Here is a 19,623-nt window from a genome sequence, read left to right as displayed (position 1 = left end):
CGTGGACTGGGATTGCTGTCCTGGGGCATTATAACATGTTCAGCAGGATGTTACTGCCCTGTTTTATGCATACCCCCTACCAGCATAGCCAGTGCTCTGGATGGGATAGTGATGCCTGCTAAAATGCTACAGATATAAAAACAGTTACATATGTAGCAACCTAGTAATCTCCATTTGTGTTGAGTTATAATAAAATGAGACCCAAGCTCGATTCCCTCATATGTCAAATGCACCATTCATTTGATTTTCTTTTTTTTGGTAGTTTTGAAATGCTCAGCTGCGTGGAAGCTTATTTGCATGCAATATGTCTGCCTTTTATTTCATGTTTCGCTACCTTTGCAGACCTGTTTGGTCTATCTCTCCCCTCTTTCTCTCTCTCTCTCTCTCCCCACCTCTGAGCTGATCTAATGATTCATGGAGCTACATCGAGCTGCTTGTCGGAGATCAATCATCTTGGTCGGAGCGTTCTGCCGATTGTTTGAGTAGGGGGCCATTAGAGAGAACTGTTTGGAAGTGTTTTGTGAACCTAAGCTGCTTCAAAGGTCAGAGAATAAAAAAAAAACAGTCTTTCTGAAAAGTGCTGCAGTGTGTGTGTGTGAGAGAGAGAGAAAGAGAGAGAGGCCTTGTCAGCCTCGTTGTGACTCCGCTGCCCTTTGTTAGTATGAATGCTTAAACAGCTCGCCACAAGCTCAGAACCTAGGATAAATAATTTCCACTGTCTGTCATGCCGATCTGAAATATGCACGGCTACAGCTCGGGCGGAAAGATGAGACAAAAGGAGAGGAGAGGTGAGGTGAGCCGAAAAAGCTGGCATGGAGAGCGGGCGCACATAAGAAGGCTGTTTTATGTGGCTTGTCAATACCTACTAATGAGAATTTCCACTATGATTTGCATTGTACAGTCTGAATCTAACATATTGCTAACATGCCGTAAACTTCTGTGAACGGGGGCTCTTGAAAATCTGAGAGTTACGTTTTCAGAAAGTTCTCAATGCTGTCATAATTTTTCCAACTTGCTCTTGTTATGTAGGAGCAGCAGTTTCATTGTTTAAGATCTGAAAGTTTTGTTGCAGCATAACTTTCCGTGCATTTTTATGCTCAAGAGCTGACTTTAAAGATCAAGTGCTCACACAGCCTGATGACCTTGCGATTGTGCAATTTGCGTTCATAGCAGAGCCACATTTGGCATTAAAGAGCAGCGTGCACTTTTTGAGACAAGTGGAGGAAACTTGTCCATGATTCACATGAAGTTAATGGGTGAAAATGAAACAAGACTCCTAACTGATTAAATACAGTCAGATGTTTTTGTGATGCACAGAGCCACTTGTTCTCAATCTCTCTCTCTCTCTTTCCTTGAACAAAATAAGTGGTGTTTGTCAGCTCGGTACTCCAGAAATTAAAAATAAATTAACTTTTTTTTTTTCTTTTTCTTTTTTTTTTAAAAATTCTGCCTCTGTGGGTGCCAAACCTCAGCATTACATGTTTGATTGAAGAAGGCATGGCAGAGTAGATGTACCCCCACCCCTGAACTTGCAGTGCCCTGGTAAAAACCAAGGGGGCGGTGGCTGCAGGAAATGTTTACATGTGATAGCTGGTTTAAGACCCAGCAGTTTGCCAGTAATTGGGTAAGCTGGCACAGCGGTGAAGACCTTTTGTTGCACATTCGTCTTGAATCAAAACCACTTTTCCACACCACAAAAGGGGAGCTGAATTAAAATCAGCTGTATTTGGTTGATTTAAGACAGTTTCTATTTCATGGAACCGCATTTAAGGCAGCTGTAGCCTCACCATCATGCGTCTGCTTGCCAGGCATCTCCACGCTGTCCAAGTCCCATTCACTAAATCATTTTAAGAGACTGAAATGTTTAAATGTCCCCTCAACAATGGAAGAGCTTTCTCACTGTCTATCAGGATCGGACAGTATGCAGTTTATTGAAGTTCTCTATGAAATGAAGACGATCCATGCTGTTAATTATCTTATTTCCTATTTGGCTGGTTGTTTGAAAACTTAATGATGCTGCTATTTTAGACTTTTTTTTTAGTTTATATTTTTTTATTTATTTATTTATTGCCTCCTAGTTCTTGGGAAGAGAGAAAAGTAGGACGCTCACTTTGCAAGTATTGCACAATCCCACTTTCTTGTTTATTTTTTTTTTCTTAAAGGCACAAATTATTTTAAAAATAAACAAACAAAAAAGCATTTCTCAACTGGAAGAATATTTAATTGTTTTTTGATTACTTAGGATATGGCCATGGGAATTCCTAGTTTTAAATATTTAAAGACATGCAATCCTGCATGAAGCCATATTTCAATTGGCGGTTAACTGCATTTTTTCCGCGCTCAATAATTATTCTCTGAAAACAGTCTAAAAACATCAAATACATAAATATTTGAATTTCTGTTCAGCGGAGAGCATAAATTAGAAGGAGCTCTCATGGTATCCTCGGTTCTCTCAGACACACACAGACAGCAGGGACAGAGAGGTTTTGGCCAGAGGGTGGCAGCAGTGAGTAGCCCTCGCCACAGAGGTCTGCCAGTCTGATTATAATTTATGATCCATTTCTATTATAGGTGGGGTGTGCAGAGATAGTTACTGTAATAATTATCAGAGTGAAGTGTTTCCTAGGCAACTGGAATCTTTTTTTCTCCTCCATTCATGCGGGCGTAGCAAAAAGAGTGTGTCTGTGTGTAGCATGACATGACTAGTAGGCCTGTGCTACGTGGTATCACCACTTCAACTGCGTGTGGTGGTTTCACTATGTTCTACTACTGCAAGCTTCAGACTATGTACAGTCCCTGCAGGCCAGAGCTGGACCACACACGCACTGTCTTTTTTTTTCTTTATTTTCTTTTTTCTTCTTTTTTCCCTCCTCCTTTTTCTCGCATATTTGCAAAGATTAACATTTAATATGCTTTTCATGCCATTTTGAAGTACAACACAGCTATCTTGGCCAACCTCACTAAATGAAATAAGCAAATGATTATGGGAATTACGATAACTAGACCAGCTTTCTTACATCTTTTACGACTGGCGATATTGTTGTAATTTTTCTGTATTTCTCTGTTTCCTTCATGTTGGCAGTAGCAAAAGTGTTATCCCTGTCTTCACCTCAGCAGCCACGTCCTCTTGGGTCCTACACAAGCCCCCTGCACAATTACAGGACAGCCCTAATTCCTTATCATAAAAATCCAATGGTTTAATGTTGGAGGAATTGCCGTGTTGAGGCTAAACAATAGGGCTTGTACACTACGCTTTGTGTCATTAAACTCAGCATGCAAGCTTTGAAGTGTCCCTTAATTCGGCCATGCTGTGCCTCTTCCACATGAAGATATTGCAACGATATGAAGAAAACAAAATGAGAGAGACAGTGAGACAAATAGAGATGTAGCCATCACCTTCACCGTGAACCACTTTTTTTTTCACTCCTGTTAGGTGTACTACAGAGATTACTTAGACCCATTACCACAGTTATGGTTAGGCGGAGCACCAGAGCAATAGAGAAACAGTGTTCTCCTGGTACTTCATAGGCAAGTCAGACGTCTGGCTTCAAACCTGAGCAATACTCCCATAGGGGCTCTAGTGTTCGCTTTTACCACAAAAACAATACACACTCAAAAAGTTTGCAACACCAGACAGCCGCTGCTGAGGACGTACGCTTAATTTCAATCACATCATTTGAGTGGGAGGGAAGAAATCAGTTAGTGGAGAGGAAACATTATTTGAGATAAGCTTATTTGAGTGGACTTTTTTGCTACTTTGATGTTAAAGAATTAAATGGAATTAATGAAAAGAATTATAGTAGGAATTAAAGGGATAGTTCACCCAAAAATATATGTTGTATCATTCACTTATTCACCCTCATTTCATTCTAAATGCCTGTTCACACCAAGAGCTATAACTATAAAGGTAACCATATCGATATAAGTGTCCACACCACAGGACAATTTAGTTCTGTTTATTCTATTCAGTTTTGTCGTCTGCCGCTTTAAATGCTTTTAAAGCAGGATGGATTCTGATTTGCTTCTGATTCATCTTTCATCAGCTGGGAAAAAAAAAAAGTTTCAAAAGTGATTCCAAAAGATATATTGTTTCACTGTGTCATTATCATTATAGTTGTGGTTTGGACTCCGCTATTCTTTTATATTTAGAATGATTTTTAGAACTATATCTTTATAGTTATCGTCCTTGGTGAAAACAGGCCTTAAACCTGTAGCAATTACTCACATCTGTCCTTAAGCCGCATTCATTTTCACTTGAACATTATGCTAAATATATTATTTTGGTATTTACAGAAGAAAAAAAAAGTCATATGGGTATGGAATGCAAGAGGGTGACTAAATAATGACTTTTAAGAAACTGTCACTTAAAGGGTTAGTTCACCCAAAAATGAAAATTCTGTCATTAATTACTGTCTCATGTCGTTCCACACACGCAAGACCTTCGTTCATCTTTGGAACACAAATGAAGATATTTTTGATGATATCCGAGAGCTGTCTGACTCCTCCATAGACAGCAATTTAACCACCACTGTCAAGGTACCAAAGACATCGTTAAAATAGTCCACGTGACTACAATGGTTCAACCTTAATTTTATGAAGTGATGAGAATACTTTTCAGTCTCCTACGCTGTTGACGTTGTGAACGTTGGATTTTGGAACATGGTTGCCGGTTTCTAGTAGGTCTAAGATGGTCATTAGGCAGCACAAGCTGCTAGACCAGCTGCTAGACCAACAAACAAACCAGCTACCCACTAGTCATGCCAGATTAAGGTGGTTTTTGGAACATGGTGGTCAACCATTTAATGACATGGGCTGTCACGATATCAAATTATCAATACACGAATATCATGGCCAAAAGAAATCATGAAAATGATATTTATCACAATATCTATAGACATGTTGAAAAATAGAGGAAATATATATATATATATATATATATATATATATATATATATTTAACTGTTGTGTGTTTAATCTTTTTTGACCAATGAATCACACTTAAAATATGAGTTTAGGGAGGTGGAAAGAGTGTTTGTAACCATAACTGTACAACATTGTAGAAATATGATGGGCAACCATTTTCAATCATGGGCAACCAATTCATTTAAATATCATGATTATCATGAATTAACTGATATATTGCGACACCCTTAATAACTTGGACCAACTATTTTATAAAATACAGCTTAAGCTGTATTTAACATTTGTTGCCCACAATTAAATGTTCCAGATCAAGTGCTAACCATTAAAGCACATATTTGTATGTTGTCTTTTCTGGGACATAGTTGATGCTAAATGAGACTAAAAGAGTGCTGTGGTCTCCCCAGTGTCGCAGTAGGGTACGTAATGGATATGTGGAGATCTTCTCCCAGAGATCTGGTAGGGACTCGGGAGGTGCGGGCTCTGTTTCACCTCCTGCCCCAGAACAGATTTTATGGTGATGATGGTGGCTGGCATTAGTACTGCTGGGAGTTTAAAGGGGGATCTGTTACTCGCAAGGGGTTAAAAGCTGACGGGGCGGGCTCTCAGTACTCCCAGAGTGTGTCATTGATTGAGGCACTTGGCTGATATGTCACCACCAGGCACACAGATGGATGAAAACACAAACAGTGCAGCCGTGAACACCTTAGCCGAGTCGTCGCATATGCGCTTGTACATGTGTGTTTGTGCGATTGCCTGTGAGTAGATGGTGTGAAAATCTCTGGATACGATGGCGTAGTGTGTTTTGTCCACATGCTTCCAGTAATCTGTTCCACACAATCCTCAAGTGTCTTCCCTTCTCGTTCTCCCTCGTCCCTCCTCCCTCTCTCTGTTTTGCTCTCTCTCTCGTTCCCTTTTCTTTTGCCTCTCTCCACCCTGAAGTGCCCTTTTTAATTGAACAGTCATCTGTCGGCTGTTTTCCCCTCTCCCCTCCTCCCTTCTCCAACATCAGTCCATCCGATGGCTTCAGCCACTCTCTCTTCCCTTCTTTCTTTCTCTCTATCTCTCTCTACTCCATCATGCCATCTGCTTACAGCCCAGTGACTGGCAAGTACTATGCCATCTCTCCCTACCTCCTTTCATCTGTCCCTCCCTCCCTCTCTGTTGGCATTGTTTGTTTGCATGGGTTGCTGTGCCTTTAAGACCGCTGCCTGCGACTCGGGCCTAATATCATTAATCTGTACAAACTTGGTGTGACAGAAGCAGGAGGCACCGCAGATTGATGACATTTTATTGTTATTGCAGTGCTACTATTAACTGTTCTGCGGTTCTGCTCACATTTTTTTCCCTCTACCTCCACACACGCCTGGCAGAGAGAGACCAGGGAAAGGGAGAGATTTGCAAATTGAACACACTGCTGGTCTGATACAGAGAAAAACTGATTAATTTAAGTGTAAAATTGCTGTTTTGATGTTATATTTCAGTGCCATTTTTTTTTGCCAATAAATGCAGCTGAATCATTGCTCTTGTTTTCTCTTAAGGCCTGTTGAAGATTACAGGGACGAGTGAGAAGCACTTAATTTGCAAACAACGTGGATTCTGTTGTTCTCTTGCAATATATAGCTTTTATATACTTTTGAGAAATATGTATATTATACTGGATGTTTATTATCATGGACCGTCTCTGTATAATGGTTGATGCACGGTGCAGTTTTATTGATCCACAACACCTCTTACATTTGTACTGGCTAGAGTATTACAGCCTAAATATTACATCAACAGCTATATCTGTTTATCACTGATGTTTTATACTGAAAATATTGCTGTTACTAAATTACCACTATTACAACAGCTGTCGCTACTATCACCAAGTTAAGCACAACTGTCGGCACTGCTAAAATCATGGATGCTACTGTGTAGAAACACTTTTGGGTCATTTACGCATTCACACACCCTCATGCGTTTGCGTTTCATTGTTATTTTCTTCTGTGAGGCACAGAATGATATCTTAAGCAGAATGTCTGATCTGCTCTTTTCCATAACAAAATTGCATGGTAAATAATCTTACTAAGCTTAAAAAGGAGAAAAGGTTTGTGTATTATTATTATTATTATTATTATTAATAATAAAGAATATTAGTATTGTTTTTTTCCATACATATATTTCCTCTTGGTGTTAACTTTTCTTTACGAAAATAAAATTCCTAGAAATTATACAATTCATGAATATTAATATATTGAAAAGAAAAATGACTGATTGGTTTGCAATTTTCAGTCGGTTCTGGAAATGATAGAACCTAGCATACAAGTTTTATAGGTAACTTTTATGATTCTTTTATGGTACTATGGCATTTTTTGGGAGCTTGGCAGTATAAATCACCATCCGCTTCGACATTCTGGATTTGTTTTTGTGTTTCATGGAAGAAAGAAAATAATACAGTTCTGGAATGACATGGGGTGAGTAAATGATGACTAAGCAAGATCCTCATTGTTGGCTGTTAAGTATCTGTTAAAGTTGTGAGCGTGACAGGACAAATCATGTTTAGTGGAAGTTCAGTTAGTAAAAAAGGCTGGGCATATGTGTGTGCGTACTTCACTGATCTACCAGGGAGTGTTGGCTGTACAAGGTCAGACCCAGAGCTCATTAAGAACAGAGGAGGGGGGGTTGGGTCCCAATTCTCCCATTCTCACTAACCTTATTCTGTAATTAGCCATTGTTTCCTCTTAACACTCTGATCAGGGAGGGGAAGGACAGGAAACCTATTAAAGAACAGAGCTCCCAAGCACCCAAGACGTACAGTTACAGTAGAGTACACTTTCTCATATAGTACGTGGGGGGAAAGGTGTCCGGTATTTTCCACATCAAGACCATGTTCTGGAGCACCAAGTCCACAGTTGGGTGATCATATTGCAGACGCTTTTCAGGGCAAACATGTCATGTATGGCTTCCTCCATATGGCACATTGGGGTAGGTTTTAAGAGCCCATAAGATCCAGGGGCTTCAGTAAAAGTCAGTCCTGCTTAATGATGATTGATGGGTGCTTTTCTTTTTCTTAATCATTCTCTTGCTTTTTATAGATTTCATGGGTACAGCTGACCTGCAAAAGGAGCAGAAAGTGTAAGTGTGCATGTTGCCTGGGTTCATATCTTTTCATTTTTTTTGTCTTCTCCATTAATTTAGTTAAAAATGCATTTTACACCTAAAATGACTTATAGCTAAAACATTTGTATCATTTAACTGCTATTGCATATTTATTATTTAAACTTATCTTGAAAATGTTTTACAAAACCATATGAAATCAACATGTCCTTTCACAGTCATCAGCATCGTTTTTCATAAAAAAAAAAAAAAAAAGTACGTACATTTTACTTTGCATTATCTTACCTTTACATCAAATTAAAAAAAAAAAAAAAACTAGTTAATGCTGCTGTGAGGGTGTTTCTAATACAGTGGCTATGGGAGTGATGGTAAAATTGACATATTTCTCTCTTCTGACTGCCGTTATCAATCTCTCTCTATTTTTTTCCCTCTTTTTGAAAGTTGTGAACTATTGTGGTGTTTTACTTTTGCTATTTGAGCAAATGGGAACACAAAAAATATATTTAATGTAGTCTCTTATTCACCGCTAAATAAGTTTACCCAACTGTGACGACTTCCGCCTCTGAGAAACCCGGAAATGTGAAAAGGGTCAATTACTATTATTATTATTGTAAAGTAATGTAATGTGATGTAAATACACATGTACTTAGATTAGATTTTTTCTTTTAGTGTGGACACTTGCATGTTGTTACCTGCCACATGGTTACATGCTTCAAAAAGGACAAAAAGCACCATTAAAATGTATTTATTTATTACTAATACTACTACTATTATTAATAAAAAAAACTAATTTAACCAGGACTTTAACTGAAAGTTTTTGAAAATACTTGAAAAGTCGTTTTAAATGTAATTCTGTTCCCTCCATTTAACAAATATGCCTTGTATAGCTCTTTTTTTTTTTTTTTTTTTTAGTTGAGACAGCCCTTAAAATGGGTGACTCCCTGATCAGTGCCCTGATTACTGAACTAGCTGATTGAGAATCTCCCATAGATAAAGTTTGAACATTCACTTCACACTCATTATTGCGTAGTGATTTTAGAGGTGTATGAGTAATAATGTGCTATGCTATCCCCCGTCTCACCTGTTGTCAAGCAAACACAAGGAGTGAATGAGCGTGCCGAAATTTTTTCCTGTTTTCCGAATAAAGTATTCGGCTTCTTGCAAATCCCTATCCATCAGTCATTAAAAGAAGAGATGTACGATTGGTTTGTCATTTTCAGTCTGTTTTGTGGAACTTAATACCAGAAAATTTATATGCTAAAAAAGGTGCTCATAAGCCTTGAGGTTGCAGGCCACATTGTACTTAGTAACTCTGACAGTTATATAAAATGAAAATGCGCACAGCGCCATCTGATTCAAGTCTGTTGTGTTGGTGTATTAAGCAACCCAGGATGTGAATGTGTTTGACATTACATCTTAGTTTCTCAGTCTCTTCCCTGCCTTAGTCTTTCTCCTGCTGCAGGCTGGCGGTGGTCCATCCATCTGATGAGAACTTCCCTCCTATCCAAATCAACCTGCCACCTGCCCATCAATCAGTTCCCAACAGCTACAGCAACTTTCATTTTTCGATTTGACAATTACACAAGTTGGACAACATCACTCATATCTATCCCAGCATCAATGAGCTTCAATCTCTGCTCATGAGCCACCCTTAAACCCCTCAGCAGACATGCAGCCTAATGTCATCTTGGCTGATGTCGAGACAACATTTACCAACACGTCAGCCTGGCATCCAAAAGCGTTCGCAATGTTTCCGAAACCGTGTGACCAAATTGCTGCTAAATTGCAGCCTCCATGAGCACTATTGCATTGTGTGCTGCCGTCGAGGCCTGTCTGTTAGACGAGGAAGACTTTATGAGTCTGAAACGGATGAGGAGCGGGACGAGGACAGGCAGTCATGTGGGATCGGAGATGCGGTGAGAACAACGACAGGGGGACAGACTTGATGGGATTTCCGAAATCCATGTGGGCCATGATGAATGTCTGAAATTGGTTTGTCTGGAGCTTGATAAGTCATTTGTTTTCATTAGCCTGATGATAGCCTAAGTCCATAGTGGTAGACTGATTGGTGTGTGGTTGAGGGGGCTTGGATGGAGATGAGGCCTCTCTCCTGTCCTGGTCTTCATCCCGCTCTAAGAGAATTATATCGGCTCAAGGGCCCGCACCCCTGTGGACAGCTCCTGATCAGATAGGCCTCTGACAGCAAAATATCATTCACTCCCTGTCGCCGCCGCTCTCTCGTTGGAGCATGTCCATTAAATATTGACGAGCCGTTATCTCCGGGCGCTGAGGGAGACGTAAAAATAACGCAAAGAATAGAGAGGGGCGGGGAGCGGGAGATAAAGTCAGACGTGAGAGTCTCACCTTACAAACCGAAACGGCAATCCCTCACGCTCTACTCCGCAGACCGTTTCTACTCTCAGACTTGTCCTTAAAGTCACATGGTAGTTAAGTACACTTGGCTCACATTTTCCTTTAAATGTCAGGTGCTGGTTAAAACAGACATGTCGCTTGAACTTAATGGAGGGGATTGTATGCGGAACAATAAGGCAGACGCACTGTTGCTAGGCATACTCAGTTAATAGGCTCGCAGGTGGCACTTAAATGCGTCTTTCAGCTGCGGAGTGGATTTGTGTGCGTGTGTGTTTTCCACTATTGTTCCTGAAAAGGAAAAGCCACAAACCCTCTCTCTTTTTTTTTTTTTTTTTTTTTTTTGTAGAGCCTGAAGTTACCTTTCACAAGGCCTTGTCACTGCTCACTCAGTATAAACACACACTCACCCTGCAGTCAAATCAGGCGCTGACATACTGCCGCTGTCACACCAAACGTAGCCCAAAGCATCAGGAAATAATCCAGCAGAAGAGACACTTAAAATAAGCCTGTGGCGCTACCGAGAGTAGGAGCGAGGGAATGTGTATTAGAAAGAGGGTTAAGTTGCCTGTAAACCACTTGATTCTGTGAACACAGCGTGTGTATGTTTGTCTGTTCGAGATGTTGTTTGGGGGATGGTTTCACGGTCACACATGTGACACAAACACATACAGATAGAGAGAGAAGAGCCACATGGCAGCAATGCTGGGGAGCCATTTGAGGCTTTCAGGCCTTGGTTAATTGGGAGCCTTCACTATTGATTAGGAGATTAGGAGTGAGCGAGCATGGCTCCTATAAGCCAGCACACACTCAGCGGGAGGGAAAGGGTGCTGTGTGTGTGTATGCAATGAAACAAAGCATATCTGAAAAATGCCGCTCTGACAGTAGTACAAACACAAGGCAGGAGAAGAGGGTTAATCGTTACCTGATCAGAAGCAAGTTGATTGATTCGGATTGTGTTCTGGTCCTGATAAAACAAGAAATTTGTCAGGTTGATTAAATTGATCTGCGGGTGCCAACTAGTCCACTGATTAAAAGGTCATTCCTCAGTTTATGTTGGCTTCAAGTACATGGGTTTGCCCAGCACAGAAGGGGTTAACCTTTCTGGCCATGACAGTATAAAAGCAAGCAAAATCAATAGGAGGAAAAATAGGAAAATGACATGCCCCTCCAGTTGGGAGATCTAATCTCCAATATCCATTTACAACACTAGGACTCGCTTTAGCAATTATAGGCCATCTCCACTGGCGGCCTCTCCTTTGGAGCACTGTGGAAATGCCTTTAAAATCTGCATTTAATAACGAAACAGTTTTTTTTTTTTTTTTTTAATTTCATATTACATTTTCATATTACTGAATGATTTTGATTGAACAAATTCCTCTTTTCCTGAATTTTGCATGTTTGGTATTCTATTGATAATATTGTATTAGCTTTTACTTGATTACTTAACTTGACATTTTTCAATCAAATTTTTTTCCCTCCCAAAATGTTTACATTTTTAAGTATTTTTTTTAGTCTAGATTTTACAAAGGGAATAAAAAGGTCACAGTCACAGTTTTGTTATATTTATCTTGGTCTTGTGACACCTAGTTGGTAGAGTGTGGTGATTGCTTTAATTTAATCTGTATTTAAAAAAAATATTGCATTTAAAGTGTTCTTTTATTTATTAGGGGCCAAGCACCGAAGGTGCTTAGGCACCTATTGTTATTGTTGGCGTTCCGTACGCTTATTATTCTTCTTCTTCTTCTTCTTCTTCCGCTCTTGAAGTCTATGGCAGCCCATAGAACCGCTTGCGGGAAAGTTGTGAAATTTGGCATACAGTTAGAGGACAGAATGACCTTTGTCCATAGCAAATTTGGAGTCTCTAACTCAATCCCTCTAGCGCCACCAGCTGTTCAAAGTTGCACTTATGTTTATGCTAATAACTTTTGAACCATAAGGGCTAGAAACAAAATCCTTTTTTCCTCTGATTCCTTAGGTCAAGACGAATCGATTGCATCATATGACGTCATTTTCCGTCATGAAAATTTTTCCGCCATTTTGAATTTTCTGAAAAACCTACTTTTTCGAACTCCTCCTAGGCCGTTAGTCCGATTTTCATGAAAATTGAACCAGATCATCTTCAGACCATGGTGACAAAAAGTTATGGAATTCAAGTCGATTGCTCAAACCATTTTCGAAAAACACACGAACGAATTGTACGTAGCGCTTGCGAAAATAGAAGTAAGGCTGTATCTCTGAAACACTTTATCATATTCAGACCAAACTTGGTACATGTCTTCACAAGCATGACCTGAGGCACCATGCAGTGTTTCGGCTCAGCGCCACCTACTGGTGCGGAGATATGAAAAATGGATATTTTTGCTTATAACTTCTGATGGGTTTGTCCAAAAATCATAAATTTGGTCTTGTTGGATTCGGGGTATCATGCCGACTCAAATGATATCCAATTTTCCCATATCGGACATTTTGGCCGTCGGCTATTTTGAATTTCGTGCTAAAATGCTGTATTTTACGAACGCATTAGCGTATCGTTACGAAACTCGGTATGGGTCCCCAGCACAATACCCTGAAGGAGCCTGAGAAGTTTCAGCACTGCGCCACCTTGTGGTCAAAAGTTATAACAAAATTTACAAAAATGCTAATAACTTTTGACTATATTGACCGATTGTAATGGAACTGGTCAGAGTAGATTCCTTGGGTCATGCTGAGAACATAGATATCAAATTTGCCATAGTCAGCTGAACTTCCTGTCCGCCATATTGTTTTTCTTTAAAAACCTACTTTTTCGAACTCCTCCTAGACCGTTGCTCCGATTTTCACCAAAATTGAATCAGACCATCTTCAGACGATGCTGACAATAAGTTATGGATTTCAAGTCGATAAGTCAAACCGTTTTCGTATAGCGGAGCAAAGAATTTGAGGCATGATGCAAAAACGACTCTTGACGCTGTATCTCTGCAATGCTTTGACATATTGACACCAAACTTTGCAAGTGTCATTGTCACCTCACTCTGAACATACCGCAACAATTTGGACACAGCGCCACCTATTGGTCGAAAGTGATAAACCAGTAAATCCTCATTTTTTATCATTTTTCAGCTCGTTTGTCTAGAATGATCTCAATAGGTCTTTAATCGCTCACTGTTGCAGTTGGTCTGATGCTCCCAGCTGTGTTGGCTGGCTTCTTGTGCCGTTTTTGTGCTTGGCCCCGTAATTGCTGCTTGCAGCTATATTTATTATTATTATAGTTTTTTTTTTTTTTTTTTTTTAACAGCCATTAGCTGTTCATTTACTTGATATTATATTCAAATATTGTTACTAGTTTAACCCCTGCATTAATACACATTGACACGACTGCATTAAAACCATGACATATTCCAATTGGAGAATGCAGACCCCTTCTTTTTTCCCTTTCCCTCTCTCTTCTCTGCTTCTCTTTCCTTCCCTCCTTTTCAAAGTCCTCTTAAGGAGCGCTTTGTAGTCGCCCGTCCCGTCTTATCAGCTCTGGCACGAAGCACTTGCCTCTGTGACTGTCCTTATGTTCTGAGTGAGCTCCTGCTTTTGTGCTTTCTAATGAACTTTGACCAAAATTAGACATACTCTTCAACTTTTTAAAGCGGGGCCCCCCTGAATGGCTCTTTTGTTGTGGCAGCGGCACAGCGCTGGGCTGCTGAAGGAATGCTGGGTTTCTCAGTCTCTTTCCTTCTTTTCTCCTTCTCATAGACATGAGGAATTTTGGTCTTAATCTCAGAGAGAGACAGAGAGAGAGCAGAAGGACCGAACTCCCTCAGGCACTTTAGTGGACGCCTCTGCTCTCACAGATTCAGCAGTGAGACAAACCACTCTTCATTTCTCTCATTCTCCCCCTGTCCAACACTCGCACTGTCCCCACTTCTTATGATTCATGTCAAGTCTCTCACTTTTTCTCTCTCTCTGTCTCTTTTTTTGGTTGCAGTCTTCATGTATTCAGGTCAATGACGTGACGTTTCCTCTTTGTTTTTTGTTTTTTGTCCGGATCTTTTAAGTCAATTTAAAAATTCAGCTCATAAGAACTTGAATGTACCTTTTATATGATGAACATGTATTCAATTTATGAATTAAGCTATTTAAAGCTGCAGTCCATAACAGTTTTTGGTTAAAAATTCATGATATTAGTAAAAATTCATGATATTAGTAATCTTGGAAAATATGTCTGAAAAGGTATTTTGCAAAATCAATGAATAATATAATAATGTGTATAATATAGTGATTAAAAAGCACTGCTGTTCAAAAGTTACAGGTAAAAAATACTAATTAATACTTTTATTCTGCAAGGATACAATAAATTGTTAAAGATGCCATAGAATTGAAAATTGAATTTACCTTGGCATAGTTGAATAACAAGAGTTCTGTACATGGAAATGGCATACAGTGAGTCCTCCTCCTTCTGTAAATCTCATTTGTTTAAAAGACCTCTGAAGAACAGGCGAATCTCAACATAACACTGACTGTGACGCAACTGTTGTGATCGTTAATATGTACGCCCCCAAATTCATGCATATGCCAGCCCATGTTCAAGGCATTAGACAAACCAGTATTAACGTCTGGATCTGTGCACAGACGAATCAACAGACTTTACGCAGGTAATCAAGCAAGGACACTAGCGAAAATGGCAGATGGAGGAATAATAACTGACATGATCCATGATATCATGATATTTTTAGTGATATTTATAAATTATCTTTCTAAATGTTTCGTTAGCATGTTGCTAATGTACTGTTAAATGTGGTTAAAGTTACCATTGTTTCTTACTGTATTCACGGAGACAAGAACCATGTCGTTATTTTCATTATTAAACACTTGCAGACTGTATAATTTATAAACACAACTTCAGTCTTTATAAATCTCTCCAACAGTGTGTAATGTTAGCTTTAGCCCCGTTAGCATACTATGAAACTCATTCAGAATCAAATGTAAACATCCAAATAAATACCATACTTACATAATCGGTTATGCTGCATGACAAACACTTTGTAAAGATCCATTTTGAGGGTTATATGTGACCAGTCACGGAAAGTAGGGACACAAGTCGGTTTTGGGGCATTTTGAGTTATTCACAGATTCTGAAAGTGCAGTCTCCAAGCTTTCCAACGATGTGTGACACATGGAAATCTGATAATATTTGGAGAAGTTGTGGCCATTTGAAGGTAGGCAATCAAGAAAGCTCAAGAGGGAGAAAAACCCCTTTAAAGTTTGTGCAGTTCTCACCTGTTCTCACCTGCTGGGAGTGACAATAGGGCTCATTTACATCTCATTTAGATAAGCCATACCCCCTGTAAAGCTGCATGGACCGCATACTATTAATAATAAAGGTTAATGTGCATTGTAAATGTCAGTAATTTTTTTTTTTTTACTTTTATAAAAATGATTTAGAGGCTGAAATATGTGACTTTTTTGTCAAAACTCTATTTGAACTTGTGCATTGTAGATAACATGTTGCAAGACACTCCTTTAAAATCTGCCCATCATTTTTAATGTTATTATTTTAATGTTTATGTAAAGAAAAAGTACATATTGATGCTAATTTTATTTTTTATTTGCTGGTTTTCCACATAAAACTTGGTGAATTGACTTTTTGAACAGGATTCTGTGATAACCGTGATCATTTTGGTCACTAATCATGAAATGAAATGTTCTCACCTGAGAAGCCTGTTAAAGAAGAATAGGCAATCCAGGAAATAACTGGACTAACAGAGGCCAGAGATCGCTAACTATGGCTATTCAAAACACTTTTCAAGACAATAAATACACGATTGAGGCGATGAATGCATGTATTGACTGAATTTGCGTCTGAATAGCGCTGGCTCCGTGGGCGTGGCCGCATTAGCGGATAATGAGCTGAATCACGGACTTCTGACATGGCTCTCTTTTCATACAGATTACATAAACACAGAAGGTTTGTTTTCGGACATAAGTATAATTTTTTTATGATTAGTATTCACTAAGTTACAGTTCATTTTCTGAGAACTATCAGATTGGACTTCGTTCAGAGGGAGATGAGAGATCACGCATCATGTTAGTTTTCTTTATTTTTCAAAAAGCACAACATTTTGTTTTTACTGTGAGTGTACACAAATAAAAGAAGACTTTCTATAGTTTCAATTGATATATATTACTTATGTCTCTATGACAAAATATGATGGAGTATTTTAAGTCTGTTTTGCTGCAATGTGAAAGAAAACCTGCAAAATGCGCCGGCGCGTTACCCGACTCCAGAGAGGTAATGTCTTATTATGCCGCTTTCATCGTCGCTCAGATCGTCTTCAGAATCAGTGAGCGCTTGTTCATAAGCATCCGGCTTGTCGAAGAAGTACTTCAAAACATTTTCGGTGTAACGGCCACGGTTCTTCATTGAATTTTGATATCAGCTAGAGCCGGCCAGAGCGCTGCATAATAAGTAGCCACGCTTCCCAGTATGGAAATACACACAGACATGACACGCCCCTACTGCGTGCTAGAATCTCTGAAAAACAAGCCGATTTCGACCTCAAAATGTACGCTTTTAAATATACCAATACTGCTATCTCAAACACGGAAAGGCTTCTTCATGATCTCAACTAACAGATTCTGCAAAAAAACGAAAATCACCAATTTTGAAAAAAAATGCTTCTTTCTCATTTTGCTCGAGAGTTGTGCTGCCGACTTGTGTCCCTGGATTCCGTGACGGGTCACATATTAGCTGTGTAAACTTTGTTTATGCAAAAGCATTTAAAGGGGACACGCTTTAAATTTCTAATTATGCCCTAAAATAGGCAGTTAAAAAATTGATTAATAAAAAATCTATGGGGAATTTTGAGCTGAAACTTCACAGACACATTCAGGGGACACCTTAGACTTATATTACATCTTGTGAAAAAGCGTTCTAGGGCACCTTTAAAAAATTATAGTAATTTATAATGTTACAAAAGATTTATTTTTCAAATAAATGTTGCTCTTTTGAACTTTGTATGCATTTATGAATGCTGAAAAAAATGATTACAGTTTCCATAAAAAAAAATTAAGCTGTGCAGCTTTGTTTTCAACAGGATCATGTGACACTAAAGACTGGAGTAATGACTGCTGAAAATTCAGCTTTTCCATTAAAAGTAGGGGTGTAACGATATATCGCAGTACGATATTTCGCGATGCAAACATGTTACGATATGTATCGTAGAGTGATGCTGATACTTTTACGATATGACGGCAGTCTAATCTTATTGGTTGAGCTGCCGACGTGACCTACTCTGCAACATGGAAGTAGCAGTGAGAGAAGCCGGCTTGTCACTGCATATTAAGGGTGTGTCTCAATCAGCTCTCTAGTTCAGTAAGTGTTTCCCGCAGACATCAAATCTTGCACATCAAATCTTGCAAGCAGGTTTAGTCTCTTGCTTGGTCACGTGAGAAAAGTCGTGGCTTTCTTTCACCGCAATGCAACAGCTGTGCTCACAGAAAAGTAAAAGATGCTTGCGATACTTTGCTTCAAGAAGTTCTGTGGGGCCGTTCACATATTGCGTCTTTTCCGCGTGCAAGTCAGTTATTTTAAATGTAGCCACGCGACAGCCGCACTCATAAGGGAAGCAACGCGGTTGCGACGCGCTGCACGTGGTGCGTTTTCCAGGCGCATCGAGATGAAAAATTCTCAAATTTTCCGAATGCTGCAAGCGCACCGCAGGCCATGTGACAAGAACCAACCGATCAGCTTCAGCCTTGCCGTAACTAAACATTGAAATCTCAGCCGAACAGCTGATCATAGCTGTACAAGGTGTTTTTATATCTTATCTCCATAAATATATCTAGTAGTAAAGCTAATGCAAGGGCTAGAAATCTAAAAAAAGATATTAGTCAACGACCAATGCTGAGGGAGCGCAAACGCTTTGGAAAGAAGGAGAAGTGGTGCGGTCGCGCCTTCCACGCGTTTTTAGATGCGATATGTGAACGGTCCCTTAGGATTCTTAATTCTAAGTTCATGTTAAATTTTTTTTATAAAAATTCAGTGACAGACAGACCTATTCAGCTGTTAATTTGAACACACAAGGTTTTTTATTAAACCTTGAAATGTACTTGAAATGTATATCTTGTATGTACAACAAGGAAAATTAATGAAATTTGTTAATGTTTTTTTAAATTAATCTTATTTGAATTTCAGTTTCATTTTGTTAAAAATATCGTGATACGTATCGTATCGTGAACTCAGTATCGAGATACATACCGTATCGTGACCTGAGCGTATTGTTACACCCCTAATTAAAAGTATAAATAAAATATATCACAATAGAAAACCGTTATTTTAATTTGTTACTCTTCATGACATGACTGTTTTTACTGTATTTTTGATCAAATAAATGGAACCTTGGTAAGCATAAGACTTCTTTCAAAAACATTAAAAATCACAACTTACTTTTGAATGGTATAGTGTATTATTTTTTACTTGATAGTTACTCAACTTTAATCAAACATTTGTAGAACACATTTTTTTTTTACATTTCTAAGAAATTTGCACTTGCATCATTGTTTGTTTGTTTGTTGGTTTGTTTTAATCTACAATTCACTTGTCATCATCTCACACATTTTTATTTCCCCTTGACCCATCCACTCTCCCTCTGTCTCTCTCTCTTTTTCTCTGACACGGGTGGAGGATTATAAATCAAGGTAATCGGGGCCTGTTTAACCTCCGCTAGGATGTCGTCACCAGCCGAGTCCACATGCTGTTTTACGTTTCCGCTCTCTCATCTGCCTACCCACATCACTACGCTGCTTTATTGCCCCTCACGCTGCTTTTCTGCCTCTACGTCGTGTGTGTGTGTGTGTGTGTGTGTGTGTGTGTGTGCGTGTGTATATGGGTGTCTCACATGCTCACTGTCACACTCCTGATCTTTACAACGCTCCCAATGCGCTTGACACAAGACTGTTAGGCAAGGTGGCAAGGGAGTGTGGGCTTACAGCATTTAAACCACATTTTCACTTACACACACACCCTCCCCACATCACACACACATACATTCATACCCACACACTCATAGTTGTTTGTGCTCCAATTACATATTTATGTTAGTCAAGCTGAGCAGAAGGCAAAGCGGAGGCACGTCAGTAAGTTTAGCAGGTGGGGGCCGATTGGTATCAACTCCCAGAGGCTGAGAGAAGATAGACACATAGACTGAACCTTTTCCTCGCGCTACAACACACACACACCTCTCATCTTACACCTCCAGCGCT

General features: G+C 39.3%; 1 protein-coding gene across 6 annotated transcripts in view; it reads left to right on the top strand.

Moving 5' to 3' along the window:
• znf536 (zinc finger protein 536) overlaps positions 1 to 19,623 on the top strand; it is a 353,575-nt gene that overhangs the window by 45,971 nt on the left and 287,981 nt on the right. For 5 of the 6 annotated variants that reach the window (XR_007184222.1, XM_048185229.1, XM_048185230.1 and 2 more), the window contains exon 3: positions 7,998 to 8,037. The exons of the other annotated variant lie outside the window; for it this stretch is intronic. The gene's annotated coding sequence lies outside the window, so the exon portion shown is untranslated. The remainder of the gene's footprint in view (positions 1 to 7,997; positions 8,038 to 19,623) is intronic. 6 annotated transcript variants of the gene reach the window in all.

This window comes from Megalobrama amblycephala, linkage group LG3, assembly GCF_018812025.1.
Source record: "Megalobrama amblycephala isolate DHTTF-2021 linkage group LG3, ASM1881202v1, whole genome shotgun sequence".
Lineage (NCBI taxonomy): Eukaryota > Metazoa > Chordata > Actinopteri > Cypriniformes > Xenocyprididae > Megalobrama > Megalobrama amblycephala.
The sequence above is the reverse complement of the archived record's forward strand: the minus strand, read 5'-3'. Positions and strand labels throughout refer to the sequence as shown.